At 36.9% G+C, this 15,993-nt stretch overlaps 1 protein-coding gene across 2 annotated transcripts in view; it reads left to right on the forward strand.

The window, feature by feature from the left end:
* Positions 1-7,419: 7,419 nt before the first annotated feature.
* Positions 7,420-15,993, forward strand: part of LOC135209730 (uncharacterized) — a 43,452-nt gene continuing 34,878 nt past the window's right edge. For both annotated transcript variants that reach the window (XM_064242498.1, XM_064242497.1), the window contains exon 1: positions 7,420-7,661. The gene's annotated coding sequence lies outside the window, so the exon portion shown is untranslated. The remainder of the gene's footprint in view (positions 7,662-15,993) is intronic.

Raw genomic sequence — 15,993 nt, forward strand, 5'->3', positions numbered from 1 at the left:
TCCGTACAAAAGGGTGGGGGGAGGGGGGTTCGTCCTAGAAGTCCATATTTTCTGTGACTATCCTTTTCATTGAACTGCACTTACAAAGTAATAAATAATTATTGTTTTTTGTATCAACTGATAAAACTGAAGAAAGAGTCTAGAATTTAAGTGCAAACTTTCAACATTATAAATCAGATTCTGTTAACCAAAGTCAGTCCTTTGAATAACATCTAATCTGGCAGAAGGGCATAGATTGCATACCCAATTTTTCTTCTTAATACAACTAAAATAACATTTCATCTTGTATAGACCTATATATGCAATGACATTTATATAAGAAAAGGTCCAGCTTTGGAAAAACGACCCCCCCCCCCCCCCCCAACCCCCCCCCCCCCCCCGCCATAAAAAACTCTAGGTATGGGCCTGGAAGTGACCTAGTTCTGTTCATCTCCCAGACGTAGAAAACAGACTTTCTTTGGTACATATTTTGTTGAAAATAATGGCAGCTTTCAACGAATTCATTTTATACAACGTATTTTCAATTCTTCTAATTCGTTTTTCTGACTCAGCTGGGTTGCTGAGTAAAGATCCGATATTCATGTTTGTCAAGTTGGGATATTCGTCATTCATGAGTTGAAACTTTTACAATGTGAATATTGGATCTCTACTCAACACCCAGCTGAGTCAGAAAAACGAATTATCAAATGAATTGAAAATGCCTTGTATAAAATTAATTCGTTGAAAGCTGCCATTATTGTTAACAAAACATTATTATTATTATCATTTATTTTTTTTTTTTTTTGCTTTATCACAGTCCTCCAATTCGACTGGGACCATTTGATAGTTCGGAAACTAACAATTCCCCATTAAAATGCCGGTGCCTCGTCCTCCCCAAGGACCGAAGGGCCTCTAGTGACTGTGACGTCAGCAAAATCGTTACTCAGATTTCATCTCAGAATCGTGGAGTGCAGACGCCATCTATTGACTGTCCCAAGCAAACCAGTGTTCAAACAAGAAACTATTGTGCTTTTGATAGCTAGGCCAGATAAAAATGATTAAATAAGTAATTGCAATGACTGCATTCAAAAATGAAGTTTGCATTCACTTATTCATGCCTATTGATGCATGGCATAGAAGTATTTGAGGCCAGGTGCATGAAAGTGGACGAGGGCATTCAGGAACTGGGTTCTGGTAATATTGGAACCTCCCAACAAAATTGGAATTTTCCACATATTATTATATTCTAAAGCTATGGCAAAACTTGAGTACATTATAAACTGAAGGTTTTGTATTATTATTCGTAGCCTTAATGTCGGCAAAACGTCACATAAATTATGTTTATTTCGGTTCGTACTTTTAATTTTTTTCACGGGTTTGTATGGCTGGCTACAGGGTGTCCCTACAGGGTGTCAGCACTGCCATTCTTTTTATCTTTTCTCCTGACTAAAATATTCCAGAAGATAATCACTGGGTACATAAGCTCTGTACCTCCTTCAACGATGCATTTCCTTAAAGCAGAAATTTCCATAAATTAACGTATTTCATCTTGAAGACAGTGGACTGCAGTACATAAGAGAGTTGTGATTAACTCATAACCTAAAAGGACGATTATTTGTCCTTCGAGCTTCTCGTAACATTCCACAAGGTTTTAAATACTAAATTACCTCATAGAGCTGACATGGAGTCCTAATATCCTCTATAGTAATATTATATAAAGTAAAACAGTCATAAATGTCGGGAAATACTTAAATTTTATTATAGAGAAACTGATATGGGTCACAGGTTTACCAATTGCAAATGTAATTTTTATTTTTATTTATTTATTTACTTTTTTGTATGGGTAAAAAGGGTGTAATTCTTCTTAAAATTGATGGATGTTACATCTGTTTCTGATATATATAATTCCATTTTAATTATTCATATTCCCAGGGCTACTTCTCGATTTCCTATAGCATCCTGGAATTATAAGATTGGTAATTCTGAGTAACAAATTCCGACGTATTTCAACCTCAGTTTTCGAATTTCCAAAAATTTTAGCAAACTCGAGACAACTTTCAACCAGAAACAATTTATAACTCTTGAATATATCTCCAAAATGGCAGATTTTTGATTAAAATATTTAAAGGATTCATGATGTTTACTACGAATAATAGTCCTTGATGCATCATGAATCCCAACTTTTAAGACTTTTAAACGAGAGGATGTTCACCCTTTTCTTAACGTCACTTGCTCACTTTTCGGTCGAAAATAATAAATTATTCCTTACAAGAATCAATGAACATCTTTAATTTATATGATCATTCTCGTAAAGAATAGCTCGTCATTCGGCCTTAATTGCATGGTAAAGCCTCTATTCATGTTGGCAATCCTGCTTCCTCTCCGGACAGGAAGCAGCCATTGTTTGTAACCAGAACGAACTTGGTCCTTTGTTGAAAACTTTTCTCATTCTTCAAAATGTCCCCTTAATATCAAGGTTCAATTTTAGAGATACAGAACTTCCTTACTAATAGTTATCAGTTATCCATCAATATAAAATATATCGAAGGAGGATTTATTCTGGTCTTACTAAAACTGTATATAAGAGTTTCGTCTTCAAAAGACCAAATTTTATCGAAGACTGTCATAGCCCTCAATAGATGTATTTAGTGTATACAATCTTGTTACAGCATTACATGATAAAAAAATTTCTTATATTTTGTATTCCTAGCATGTAGTGCCCTTTATTTAGTGTGAATAGCGAGCAGAAATCTTCTTTGCATTACTAGAAATACCTTTCGTCCTATAGTAGTATAAATATTATTATCTTCAAAGTGATTTTATTTGATTTATGAAATTTAGGCGCGAAGTAGGTGAGGTTACTATACTTTACTATTTTTTTAAGTTAATCCGGATAAATAGAAAAATTCTCTCTCTCTCTGTATTATTTTCTGATTTTGTTCCTTAGTCATAAATTTGTCGTGAAGTTGTATAAGTAACATAAGATTAAAGTGGTTCTAATCCCAGCCTGGATTAGGGCCTCCTCGAGGTCATTCTTGCCCCTGGGTGACCTCACCTCGACGAGGTAAGTATATCACTCCCTGAGGGCCTCAGAGAGATCATCCTTTCCAGGAAGATCTCGGTGAGGTCATCATTGTCGGGTAAGACCTCATCGAGGAGGTCATACTTGTCCCGAAAAGCCTCCGTTGAAATAAGACATCAAGGCAAAAATCAAAGACCATTTATCTAATATATATATATATATATATATCTATATATATATATATATTATATGTTATATACATTATACAAACATACATGCATAGGATTATATATTTTTATGTGGCTAGGGACCAATTGGATACCTCGCAACGGGACCTACAGCCTATTGTGGGATCCGAACCATATCGAGAAATTAATTTCTATCACCAGAAATGAATTCCTGATTCCTTGTTGGCCAGGCCTCTGAAAATGGCCACTTTAGGCCATGGGTATCGGGCCACGGTGACAGTCAAGCAAACTCACGGCCGGGGATGGGGGGGGGGAGGCGGCTTCAGTGCAACTGCAGCCTTCCTGCCCTGTCGAAGCACATAAGACGTACACAGATAGCTAGCTAGCTTCTGATCCCTGCAACTGTTCATCAATAAATGACCCCAACTATTCTCGGTTTTTTTCCATCTGTCCACCCGCCTGTGGTATTTGCGTATGGTAACGCTGCGTCCCGGGCTTTAGATAGTTACATGCAGCTTACATTCAACAATAAAAATAATATCCTATTTCGAATATTAACTGTGTAATTCGCATACAGCAAATTATTAAAACACTTTTCACTTGCAAATGTACACCCAGGTATCCTTTTATTTACCTAAAACTTACACATAGCGTAACTATGTAAAGCCCGGGACGCAGTGTTACCATACACAAACACTACAGCCGGGTGGACAGATGGAAAAAAACAGAGTATAGAGAGAGTAAAGGAGGCCCTGAGGGCCTTCCTGAAAATTGCGAGACACTTCTCCATCTGGGGATCAGACCTCTGATCAGTAATGAAGCAGAAAGAGGCCTCACTCACCGACGCTGGAATCCAGTCTTGATCTTCTGCCAGCTATGCGGCAGGCGCTTTGGTCTTGCACAGCGCAGACTGAAGCAAGAAATCAGTCAATTGGTCTTCCTTCTCGTATTGCGCCGTGAAATGGGTGCTCTGTAGCAGAGGTGGCCAAACAGTCAATCGCCATCTACCAGTCGATCGCGGCCATTTGTTTGTGGTCGATCGCCGTTCCCCCACAATCCTATATAAAGAAAGAAAATCACAAGCATATCGGCCAAATAAGTGAGGCAATTGTACTCACGTTTTATCGTACTATGGCTATTTGAAAAAAAAATTTCCCAAGTCATAATGATGTCATTATGTCGTGCGGTAGATCGTAAAAGCGTTTCACTCTTTAGAGTAGATCTCGGAGTCCAAAAGTCTGCTCTGTGGCATGAGCGATCTAACTGTAAGTTTCATTATATTGTACAATAAATAGATGAATTAAGAAGCCGTTTCAATGACTTGAAAACAGGTTGACTGAGGAGAGAGAGAGAGAGAGAGAGAGAGAGAGAGAGAGAGAGAGAGAGAGAGACAAACAGCTACAATCTTGAACAGGAGGAAACCATTGAGGTCATATCAGCTTCGACATCGAACGGAGACCCCAACTAGGTGAATCCGCATAACAATTATAAGTAACCAATATCGTTATGTAGCGCTGCTGTAACTACACCACCTATGCTTTGAGAATGTCAGAAATAGACGTGCCTGAGCTACAGTCGAGGATCTTTGTATTATTATTATTTGCTGGAAGAAGACCTTCATTAATACAGGTTTTATTGGAAATAATGGCTATTTCAGCCGCGTTTATTTTGTATAGAAGTTTCTCTATTCTTCGTATTACTGGCTATTGAAAATACCAAATGGGGGATTCGTGTAAAAAAAAAAAAAAAAAAAAAAAATAAGTGTTATTTGTCAAATTGAATATATTACACGAAATGCAGCTTTACAAATTGGATCTTAAGCCTAATCGACCAAAGATACTAAATAACTCATTCTGGAGTCCTTTGCTAAAGTGAATATTTTCTTGGAAATCCTTCATTTAAATAAAAAAAAATGATAAAAAAAACTATCATAGAAAAAGAGAGATTATCGCCAAGTGGATGTTGACTGAGAAAATTGAAGCAACAATCTGTTTAAAGAATTTGCGTCATAAAAAATTGTTCAAGTGAAATTGTTTGTTGTATCATTTTACTCCCTAAATGACTACACACACACACACACACACACACACACATATATATATATATATATATATATATATATATATATAGAGGCATTTGATTCTGTTACTGGTTCCATACTCCAGCATGGAATTATTGTTGAATGAATTCCTGGTGTCTAGTTACTTCGTAATTAAACAGCTCTTGATCTCTTTGGAAAAATTAATTTTTTTTTTTATTTATGATAAAGGTTTGAATGATAGGTTGATTGTATTTGCCAAATGTTATTGTGAATGCTAATTGTTATACAATGAATACATAGACAATGTGGATAGAGGGCAGTGTAAACAATGGCAGGTGCATTTGCACGACTTGACCACAAAAAAGAAAACAATACGAAAAGGATAAGAATGAGATCAAATAAGAGGATGTAAGGGATCAAAGGAATAAGTTATGAAGAATATGATCCCACAGAGTAGCTACACATTTCAAACAAGTTTCTCATTAACACTTTATGTCACAATATAATACGTCCGAACACATACGTCTACGCATGACACAAACTTTATACATAAAGGTGATGCTTATACACGCATCAAACGATTAAAATATGTTCGGGAAAAAGTACATATAGGTATATACATTTATCTGACTTCACAAGCAATATATATATATATATATAATATATATATATATATATATATATATGTATATATATAACTGAATCACGAAAGTTTGGGACATATAAATCCATAAATAAAGGTATAAGCTAGAGTAAAGGACATTGAGTCGAAAGATCTTGCAGAACTCCGTTGTTTATCTTTCTTTCGTGGCTTATACCTATAATATATATATATATATATATATATATATATATATATATATATATATATATATATGCTTAAGGAGGCAGATAAATGCAAATACCTTTATTTACTTTTTCCCTAACATAATTTATCGTTTTGTTTGATGCGTGTAAAAGTATCACCTTTGTTAAAAAAAAAAAATATATCCACAATTAAATATTAAAAATATATTTGTATGTAAAAATATATAACAAAGACTTTCGAACACCTGAACGGTGTTCCTCCAGATAGCCGACGTCGGCTATCTGGAGGAACACCGTTCAGGTGTTCGAAAGTCTTTGTTATATCTTTTTACATAGAAATATATTTTTAATATATAATTGTGGATATTTTTTAACAATTTGTTTTCACGAAACTGTGAATTTCTTAACGTATCACCTTTATGTATAAAGCACGGTCCAAATATAGTTTGTGTCATGCGTAGACGTATGCGCTCGGACGTACTCTATTGTGACATCAAGTGTTTAAAGAGAAATTTGCTTGAAATCTGTAGCTACTCTGTGGGATCATATTCTACATAACGTTTTCCTTTGATTCTTTACATGCTATTATATGATCTCATTCTTATCCTTTTTGTACTGTTTTTTGTGGTCGAAGTCGTGCAAATGCACCTGTCCATTTTTTACATTTAATAATTATTTATAATCTTGATAACATTACTACTGAGAGAGAGAGAGAGAGAGAGAGAGAGAGAGAGAGAGAGAGAGAGAGAGAGAGAGAGAGAGAGGACAAATTAAGTTGTCATGTTATAAAAATGTACTTGGAGAGAATACACCGAACCAGTAGTAGGATAACTACAGGTAAACAGATGAATAAGTAAATAATATGAATATAAAGAAAGCTGCACTAGCTGTGTGGTGAATCGCTATATTTTAGATATTATCAAAATAAAACGCCACCCGAGTTGACATATCTAGTATGTGTTGACACCTATATACACGAATTAGTTGCATATTTGCGTGCTCACCTACCTATAAGATCGTGCACCTGCCAGCGATCGACACTGATCCGAAACGTTAGCCAAAATCATACGTGCCCACGAAGAGAAGTGCTGTACGACATTTGGGCCGTCAATACATCGTTGCCAATTTAGTGAAGCTTCACACATACGCCGATGCATTTACAAATTGTTTCCATGAATTCTAGTTGTCATAGTAATGCAATAATGATGGAATTGCTCTAATATATATATATACTACTAATAGATACGCCAATTTAACTCATTTCCCCGGTTTTGTGTAAGACTGATACCCAGTTTGGAGGGTAAATACATACCAATTGGCAATTCTGCGCGGCGGCTTTGTATCTGCCGACTTCCAGCTGCGACTGCAAGTGCGAACTGCGAAGTCGACTCGACTGTCGAGTGTCGACCAGACACGAGAACGAACGTAGTAAAAACAACGTCAGTCTCTATTTCATGATTAGCGTGAAGCTTAATTTGTCCTTATTTCGGGATTAGTGTGAAGTATTGTCCTTATTTCATGATTAATGAGAAGCTTTGTCCTTATTTCATTATTACCGTAACGCTTTGTTTGTTGTCGCTGGTGAACTGGAGTGCAGAGCACAATGGCGCCGTCAAGCATCTAAGTAAGTCTATGTATTAGTTTTTTTTTTTCCCCTTCTTTTTGCTCATCCCGTAGAGGGTGAAATTGTGATATGACCACGGGCGTCACCTGCGGGGCCTTAGGTGGGAACATGTCACCCCACTTTTTATTCAGGGGCTTACAACATATCTATTATTATCCCTGCCACTTTTTTCCTTAAAATTTGAAACAGCAAATGGTGGAAGTGAGGCCTTTAATAATGTCATAAAATATAAACTCAACACGGACGAGAATAAAACATAAAAATATAAAGAAACAGAATATGTAATTTTTCATAAGGTTCGCGTTCAGATTAATAACTTTGAATTTTGACTGGCGTCACATATGAACTCTGCAAACTCCAGTAGGTGGGTAGCGTTGTCATAGCACCTCATGCGGTGCACTGTAGGCATTATTTAGGGGTCTTTGCAGCGTGCCTTCGACCCCTAGCTGCAAGCACTTCCATTCCTTTCTCTAATATCTCCTTTCATATTCGCTTTCTTCCTTCTGACTGCCCACCTCACCCTCTCCTAATACTTGATTCATAGTGCAACTGCTTCGAGGTTTTCCTCTTGTTACATCATTCAAACCTTTTACTGTCAATTTCCATTTCAGCTCTGAATGACCTCGTAGGTCCCAGTGCTTGGCCTTTGACCTAAATTTTATATTCAACTCGAAGTTACCTGTGAGTTTATTATTTATTTGATTTTCCCGAGACATTATTTTCCTACAAATGCATCCTGCTTTCGAGTTGAACCAGCAAAATGGTAGAACTTAAAATGGAATGGTTCGGGTAGGAAGCTAAACTATCGCTAGGTTATAGGGCGTAAGCGATAGCTGCACTGACGCACAAGCATTAATTCACCCTAATTTCGGTCAGGAACTACCTCGCTAGATTTTTTTTTTTTTTTTTTTTTTTTAATAAAGTGCCAGACTCGCGGGCAAATATTTCTTGGTAATTTCTAATCCACCTATATTGTTTGGCTGTCTCCAGAGGTAAGCACTTTCTTTGTTAATGGCAAACCTGGGTAATTCTAAAGAATAGTTCCGCACGGACTGCAAGGAACGTAACCACGAATACGACATCCACTAGGGATTGGGGCGTCCAATGTATTAGTACTGGCCCCTGGTGGTTAATTACGGTCGTCCGAATAAATATTACCTTAAATTCTTGTTCAGGAGGTAAAACTGCTTAGAAAAACCGCAACTGCCATAGTCTAGGCCGCCGCGGAATAGTAATATAGATCTACCTCATCGTATTATGTTTTGGTAGATCCAGGTAACAACTCAGTGTCGGATATTTCTTTGGAAATTACAGTTTTCTACAGTATTTGGGTCACTTATTAAAATTTATCGGTTTTTTTTTTTCTCTTTTTTTTTTTTTTTTTTTTTTTTTTTTTTTTTTTTTTTTGCAGAGGGCCTCATGTAATTAACCCCCCCCCCCCCCAGGGGCTAGTACTAAACACGGCGAAATGCATTTCACGCCCCAATCCCAAGTGGCTGACCCATAGATTTAGAGAGGAGAGATTGGACACGGACAGTGCTCTGAGAGTTTTTTTCCTATTATTAGCGGCGTTGTCGTCAACGTTTCCCATCTTGCCAAAGAAGGTATTTAAACCTAATCTAAAAAGGTACATTTTCAGGATTAACCTCGAGGTTAAGGTAAATCCCGAGATTGGTCATATACGAGGGTACCTACTGTCCAACTATTTGCTGTTATTCACAAGTGGGTTTCGTTTTAAAGTAATATATGCCATGTGTATGTATGCTTACGTTAACGTATGTACTTATTTACATACATGGTATTATATTATATATATATATATATATATATATATATCCCAATTAAATTTTGCATTGCTCAGTTTGAAAAATGTACAGCAAGGTCTAAGCAGTATAAATGTTTTGATTCCGTATTTTGCTTTAGGTACCATGACGTTTCTACGACGTCATTAGGGTACAGTGCCGCTCCCCATGACGTATATACTTCGTCATAACTCCAAAGCGCAATAGTGAACGGAAGCTCGTAGTGTTGGGTTGTCTCCTATTGGCTTTTTGCACGCAAGCGTGGGTAGGCTGTACTAACACATTAAGCTGTTCCTTTTTTTCACGATTTTTTTGTTTTCTCTGTTGATTTTCAGTTTTATTTGCATTTTTACTGTAAAATCACGAGTGAGAACAGTGATATCTATTCCGGGGAATATGTTCTCTCTGAGGAAGAGTATGATGGTGGTGACGAGCTCTCAAGTGATGAAATAAGTGATAATGACGTGGGAGAACGAGAGGTAAAAGGTGGATTTACGCATGTTACCAACATATTATTAGAGGATCATCGTCCAACAATGTTGCCAGACTTTCGTGACGTTTTTTCAAGGGGAAAATCGAGCGCTTGGGGATGATGTACTTTTCCTTACGTCTGGGGATGCATTACTAATATATATATATATATATATATATATATATATATATATATATATATATATATATATATATATATATATATATATATATATATATATATATATATATATATATATATATATATATATATATATGTATTAAGATAACGTGATGAAAAAACTCTTTGTTCATGGGCTAATGAAAGAGCTGCATTATTTTTTTCAGGAAAATCCCCAGAAAAAGGGAAAAATCATGGGTTGACATGGCGAGACTTGAAAGTAAATGTTATATATAGTATAGTATATGTGTGTATGTGTGTATACTACATGCACGTGTGTATTTATGACTTCACATTCATTTCCATTAATATATAAAGCAGAATAGATGTTAGTATAACCTTTTTTGGGGGTTTAACGGACTCTAGGGGAGTTGGAAAAATATATCTAGCCGAAGAGGTTAATCATATCCATCCATACACGAGGAAATGGCAGCGCCGCTCAAAATTTTTGCGAAATCTACCATACTGTCGCCCGTTTTCCTGAAAAGTTTGAACGAGTTTGAGAAAGTATGTCAGAAATGCTAAATACCCTCGAGTCTCAACCTTTTGTAGCCAGAGTATAGTAGCTAAAGCAGTCTGTGACGCGCACTGCCTGGCGCCATTTCTAGCTAGGCGTAAGCAATCGTTCTCATGCTAACAATAGCGCAAACTCCTACAATCTTATGGGAAACCCTGCACTCTTTTAAACGTGTTATCTTGGATTTCCGTCAAGACTGCCAAATGATTTATGCGCCATTTACTATATACAATATGTACTGTTTGTAGAAATAAAAATATTTAATTTTTCTGGTATATTTATACTACGGTTAAGCCGTAAAGTTTTGTAGATATGGCAACTAACTACATTATGGTTATTTTCTCGACAACCTTTAATGACTGGTAAATTTTCTTTGAAGTATTTACCCAGGACAATGCGTACTGCATTTTAAAAGAGAAATTTTAGTTCTGTCTGCTGTAGGTTGTATACACTTGAGCAATATAGTTGACCAATTTGTCAACGTTATGTGCCTTTCTTTCCAACATAAATTTACAGTCCTGTTTTACTCCAGAGGCAGAACTAATTATCGTTCTTTATTCATGGGTCAAACTGACACAATATTATGGAAAATTGTTGTCATCTCCAACGCTGTCATCCCATATAATGCTTCAGCCATAGGCATATAATATATATATATATATATATATATATATATAGTATTAATAATAGCCTAGGTTCAAAGGCCTGATACCTACCTATCGGCCGGTATTCACTATACTATACTATACTATAACCTTATTTCGAATATTAACGGTGTAATTCGCATACTGTAAATTATCAAAACACTTTTCAGTTGCAAATGTACACCCAGATATCCTTTTATTTACCTAAAACTTACACATAGCATAACTATTTGAAGTCCGGGACGCAGTGTTACCATGCGAAAACACCACAGGCGGATGGACAGATGAAAAAAAAACAGAGTATAGTGTGTAGGACTGTTGGTTGGGATGAGAAGTGAAACAAGCTCACATCTTAGGCAAGGTCACAATGAGGCAGGGGTGGATCAAATACAATTGTATTTGTATTTGAATTGTATTTAAATACAATTTTAATGTATTTGTATTTTGTAGGAATGTTCCATTTGAGGTACGATATGTTTTCCCTGTTATGTGTATCTCTTTGCACGGGGTTCAGTCAGTTCCCGCAGCCCGCTCATCCCTTGATCTGTAATCAACTCTTGTACATTAAAGGAATCAACTGGTCCCGAGTATGTCTCAACCTGCTTACATGGCGCAGTGAGTATTTGAATTTTAGCATCCAGAGAAAAAGTATTTTGTATTTGTATCATGGCACCAGAAAAAAAAGTATTTTGTATTTGTATTTATATTTGATATTTATATTTATATTTGTATTTATATTCGAGTCAAAATCATTTGAGGAGAGAGAGAGAGAGAGAGGAGAGGGAGCGAGAGAGAGAGAGAGAGAGAGAGAGAGAGAGAGAGAGTCAACAACCATGGTTTACGAAACTATGACGGGTCATTTACACGTCGCGTACACAAAAACGCCTCGTCTTTTTGCCTACATGCCACCAGCTGGGAAAATAAATGTAAGTGCATCAACAAGCGACACTACAGTGGTAAAGGCAGAACTTGAGTCGTACCTAGAAGAAGGTGTTCTGGCTTTTGACGTGAACCCACTGAGGTACTGGTGTGAAAACAAGAGCTTCAGCATTTTGAAGCCTTTTGCAAGAAATATTCTAGGGTGCTGTGCCACGTCGGCACCATCTGAAAGAGTCTTTAGTAAGGCCGGTAATTTTTACACTCCTGAGCGAGCAAAACTTGGCCCGGAAACCTTCCGGGCATTAATGATGATTAAATGCAATTATGATATATAGAATGCAGATATAAACTTGTGTGAAAATTTTTTATATAGTTTGCAAATTTTTAGGAGGATTTTTTATTAGTAGCTTTGAAATCTGAAATAAGAGTACTTGTATTTTCATTTGTATTTTCTGAACCAGTGATTTATTTTTATTTGTATTTTTAGATTTAGGAAGAAAAGTATTTGTATTTGTATTTGTATTTCTAGATTTAGGAATAAAAGTATTTGTATTTGTATTTTGTATTTTTGGAATCCCAAACGAAAGTATTTGTATTTGTATTTCAATTGTAAAAAGTCAGTATTTGATCCAACCCTGCAATGAGGGTTTCCATTCTGAGCCCGATTTTTCGAGCTATAGCGTAGTATAAATTTGAAGTTTCCTATTAAGGAAAAATGATAATGGTAAACTTGAAGAATATACTACTACCTGTTAAGTGTTCTGGCAGATCGAATTCAGAAGAGTCCTCTCCGTACCAGATTTGAGGACTTATTGATAACATGTGAATAACACTACCATAACATTTCATTAACACTTAAAAATGCAGCAGGCCTGGATCTAGGCCTATGTACATTGCTGTAGTACAAGTAGTAGGAAAAATTGAAAGGCATAACCATGGTTGAATGGACTGATGGTAATAACCCTACATGCCAGTGACTTTTCAGGTAGATTTCAGCGCAGTGAACAACTTTTATTCTACAATTCGTCATTCGGAATGATATTTTACGAACTGTAGGCACGTACCACGGATAAACAACACCCCTGCTTTAATAAAAATTCTTATTACAACATTCCTTACGTATTTTATTTATTATATAAAAGCAGGAGTGAAGTTGACTGCGATCTAACACACGTTTACCCGAGGTTATTTCAACAGTCGTCAAGATTCGCATAAATGCAAAAAGGACTTATTTGTGATATACGTATGATCCCCTATTCTTTTGTGAACTTGTCTCTGTAATTGACACTGTTGATGACCCAATGTTGATAACATTGGGTGCCAGAAGTGGCTTTTTTATTTATTTATTTATTTATTTTTTTTTGCTGTTTCTGACAACGATCGCATAACAATGGTCCCTTACGTGCACGCGATCGTCACTTGTCTGTCCATCTCTCCCCTCTATATCTACGGGCTGTCGTATTCGCGGGAGCGTTCCTTGCAGTCCGTGGGCGGAGTTATTGGCTAGAATTACATATGTTATTGTTTGCAAAGTTTTCATTTCTATACTTTCTCTTGCGTTTCCACCAGAACTACTGTCGCATGTATAGTAGCTACAATCTCATTCTCGTCATTCACTTATTTACGACCTATTTCGCTACCGTCCCCACTAGCCTTAGACCAGTGGTTATTAACCATTTTATTACCACGCCCCATAAGAGTTGGTCCTTTCTTTTATGCCCCCTCCCCCCTGTCCATTTATCCCTCACATATTTATATGAAAATAAAACGAAAAAATGAGAAAGCGATGGGGTTTCGAGGGACAAAGAGGGAGGTCAATCATTACAAAACCAGGTCAGACCAACGAGCTTAACTAGAGTAGTGGACTGTACTTGGAAAGTGACGTTATGAGACGACACTTTTGCATTTTGTCATAAATTTCTGAATATTGGTTCCTTACTCTTGGTAAGAGAGTGACGAATATAATTAGTTTTTTTTTTTTTTTTTTTTTCTTAGGGCTCGCTCCTCCCCTGGAAATTGCTGCCCCCCCTCCCAGTTTAATAACCACTGCCATAGAAATTAAAACTCACATTGGAGTAAATGGCTTTTATTGTTACGAGGGTACTATTTTTTTTTTTTTTTTTTTTTTTTTTTTTTTTTTTTTTTTTTTTTTTTTTAGAATGTCAATGAAGTCCTGTAATTCCTATGATAGGCTATACTGCTTCATATAAGCCTTGAGCTGAAAATAAGATTTATTATTATTATTTTTTTTTTTTTTTTTCCTCTATCACAGTCCTCCAATTCGACTGGGTGGTATTTATAGTGTGGGGTTCCGGGTTGCATCCTGCCTCCTTAGGAGTCCATCACTTTTCTTACTATGTGTGCCGTTTCTAGGATCACACTCTTCTGCATGAGTCCTGGAGCTACTTCAGCCTCTAGTTTTTCTAGATTCCTTTTAAGGGATCTTGGGATCGTGCCTAGTGCTCCTATGATTATGGGTACGATTTCTACTGGCATATCCCATATCCTTCTTATTTCTATTTTCAGATCTTGATACTTATCCATTTTTTCCCTTTCTTTCTCTTCAACTCTGGTGTCCCATGGTATTGCGACATCAATGAGTGATACTTTCTTCTTGACTTTGTCAATCAACGTCACGTCTGGTCTGTTTGCACGTATCACCCACCCTATCCGTTCTTATACCATAGTCCCAGAGGATCTTTGCCTGATCGTTTTCTATCACTCCCTCAGGTTGGTGCTCGTACCACTTATTACTGCAAGGTAGCTGGTGTTTCTTGCACAGGCTCCAGTGGAGGGCTTTTGCCACTGAATCATGCCTCTTTTTGTACTGGTTCTGTGCAAGTGCCGGGCATTCGCTTGCTATGTGGTTTATGGTTTCATTTTTCGTATTGCACTTCCTACATATGGGAGAGATGTTATTTCCGTCTATCGTTCTTTGAACATATCTGGTTCTTAGGGCCTGATCTTGTGCCGCTGTTATCATTCCTTCAGTTTCCTTCTTTAGCTCTCCCCTCTGTAGCCATTGCCATGTGTCATCGCTGGCTAGTTCTTTAGTCTGTCTCATGTATTGTCCGTGGATTGGTTTTTTTGTGCCAGTCCTCTGTTCTGTCTGTCATTCTCCTGTCTCTGTATATTTCTGGGTCTTCGTCTACTTTTATTAGTCCTTCTTCCCATTATTATTATTATTATTATTATTATTATTATTATTATTATTATTATTATTATTATTATTACTTATACTGTTAAAGTTTGTAATAATAAATACTGATCATAGTCTCTACTACAGAGTTAAGTGGAACTGTATATTGAGGATATCACAGGGAGACTGGTAGCACCCTATTTTAGCCAATATGTAAATTGTAGACTTATAAACTTGTCTGACTATAATTTTGATAAAATTTGTCAACCTTCTCCCTTGGTATCGGCCATATATTCAAATATGGCTTCGCTCGCAAATTTAACCGTAAATAATTATCAGAATGCCTTCTGCCTCCCGGCCAACAACCCCGCCCCCACCCCACCGTACCCCTTCAACTCTTAAAGACCAGATGACGCCCCCTGGATATATTAGCAACTTGTCTTTTTAGGCGCTAAAAGGCAAAACTGGCTCTTGTGTGTGGCAGAAACCTCTGCTTTCGGGAATGCTGTGTTGAGGGGAGAATGGGGATTGGTGGGTAGGAAGATGGGTTTTTGGGGGGGTGGGGGGAGAAGAGATAGGGGCTTCCGCAAGACCACCGAGATAGAAGGCCTGTTCGATGTGACGTCATGACGTGATGACATCAACCCTGGTATCTCGGTGGCCTTGCTGAACCACGATGATATCACCAAGCGGCGGAAG

This window comes from Macrobrachium nipponense, chromosome 38, assembly GCF_015104395.2.
Source record: "Macrobrachium nipponense isolate FS-2020 chromosome 38, ASM1510439v2, whole genome shotgun sequence".
Taxonomy (NCBI): Eukaryota; Metazoa; Arthropoda; class Malacostraca; order Decapoda; family Palaemonidae; genus Macrobrachium; species Macrobrachium nipponense.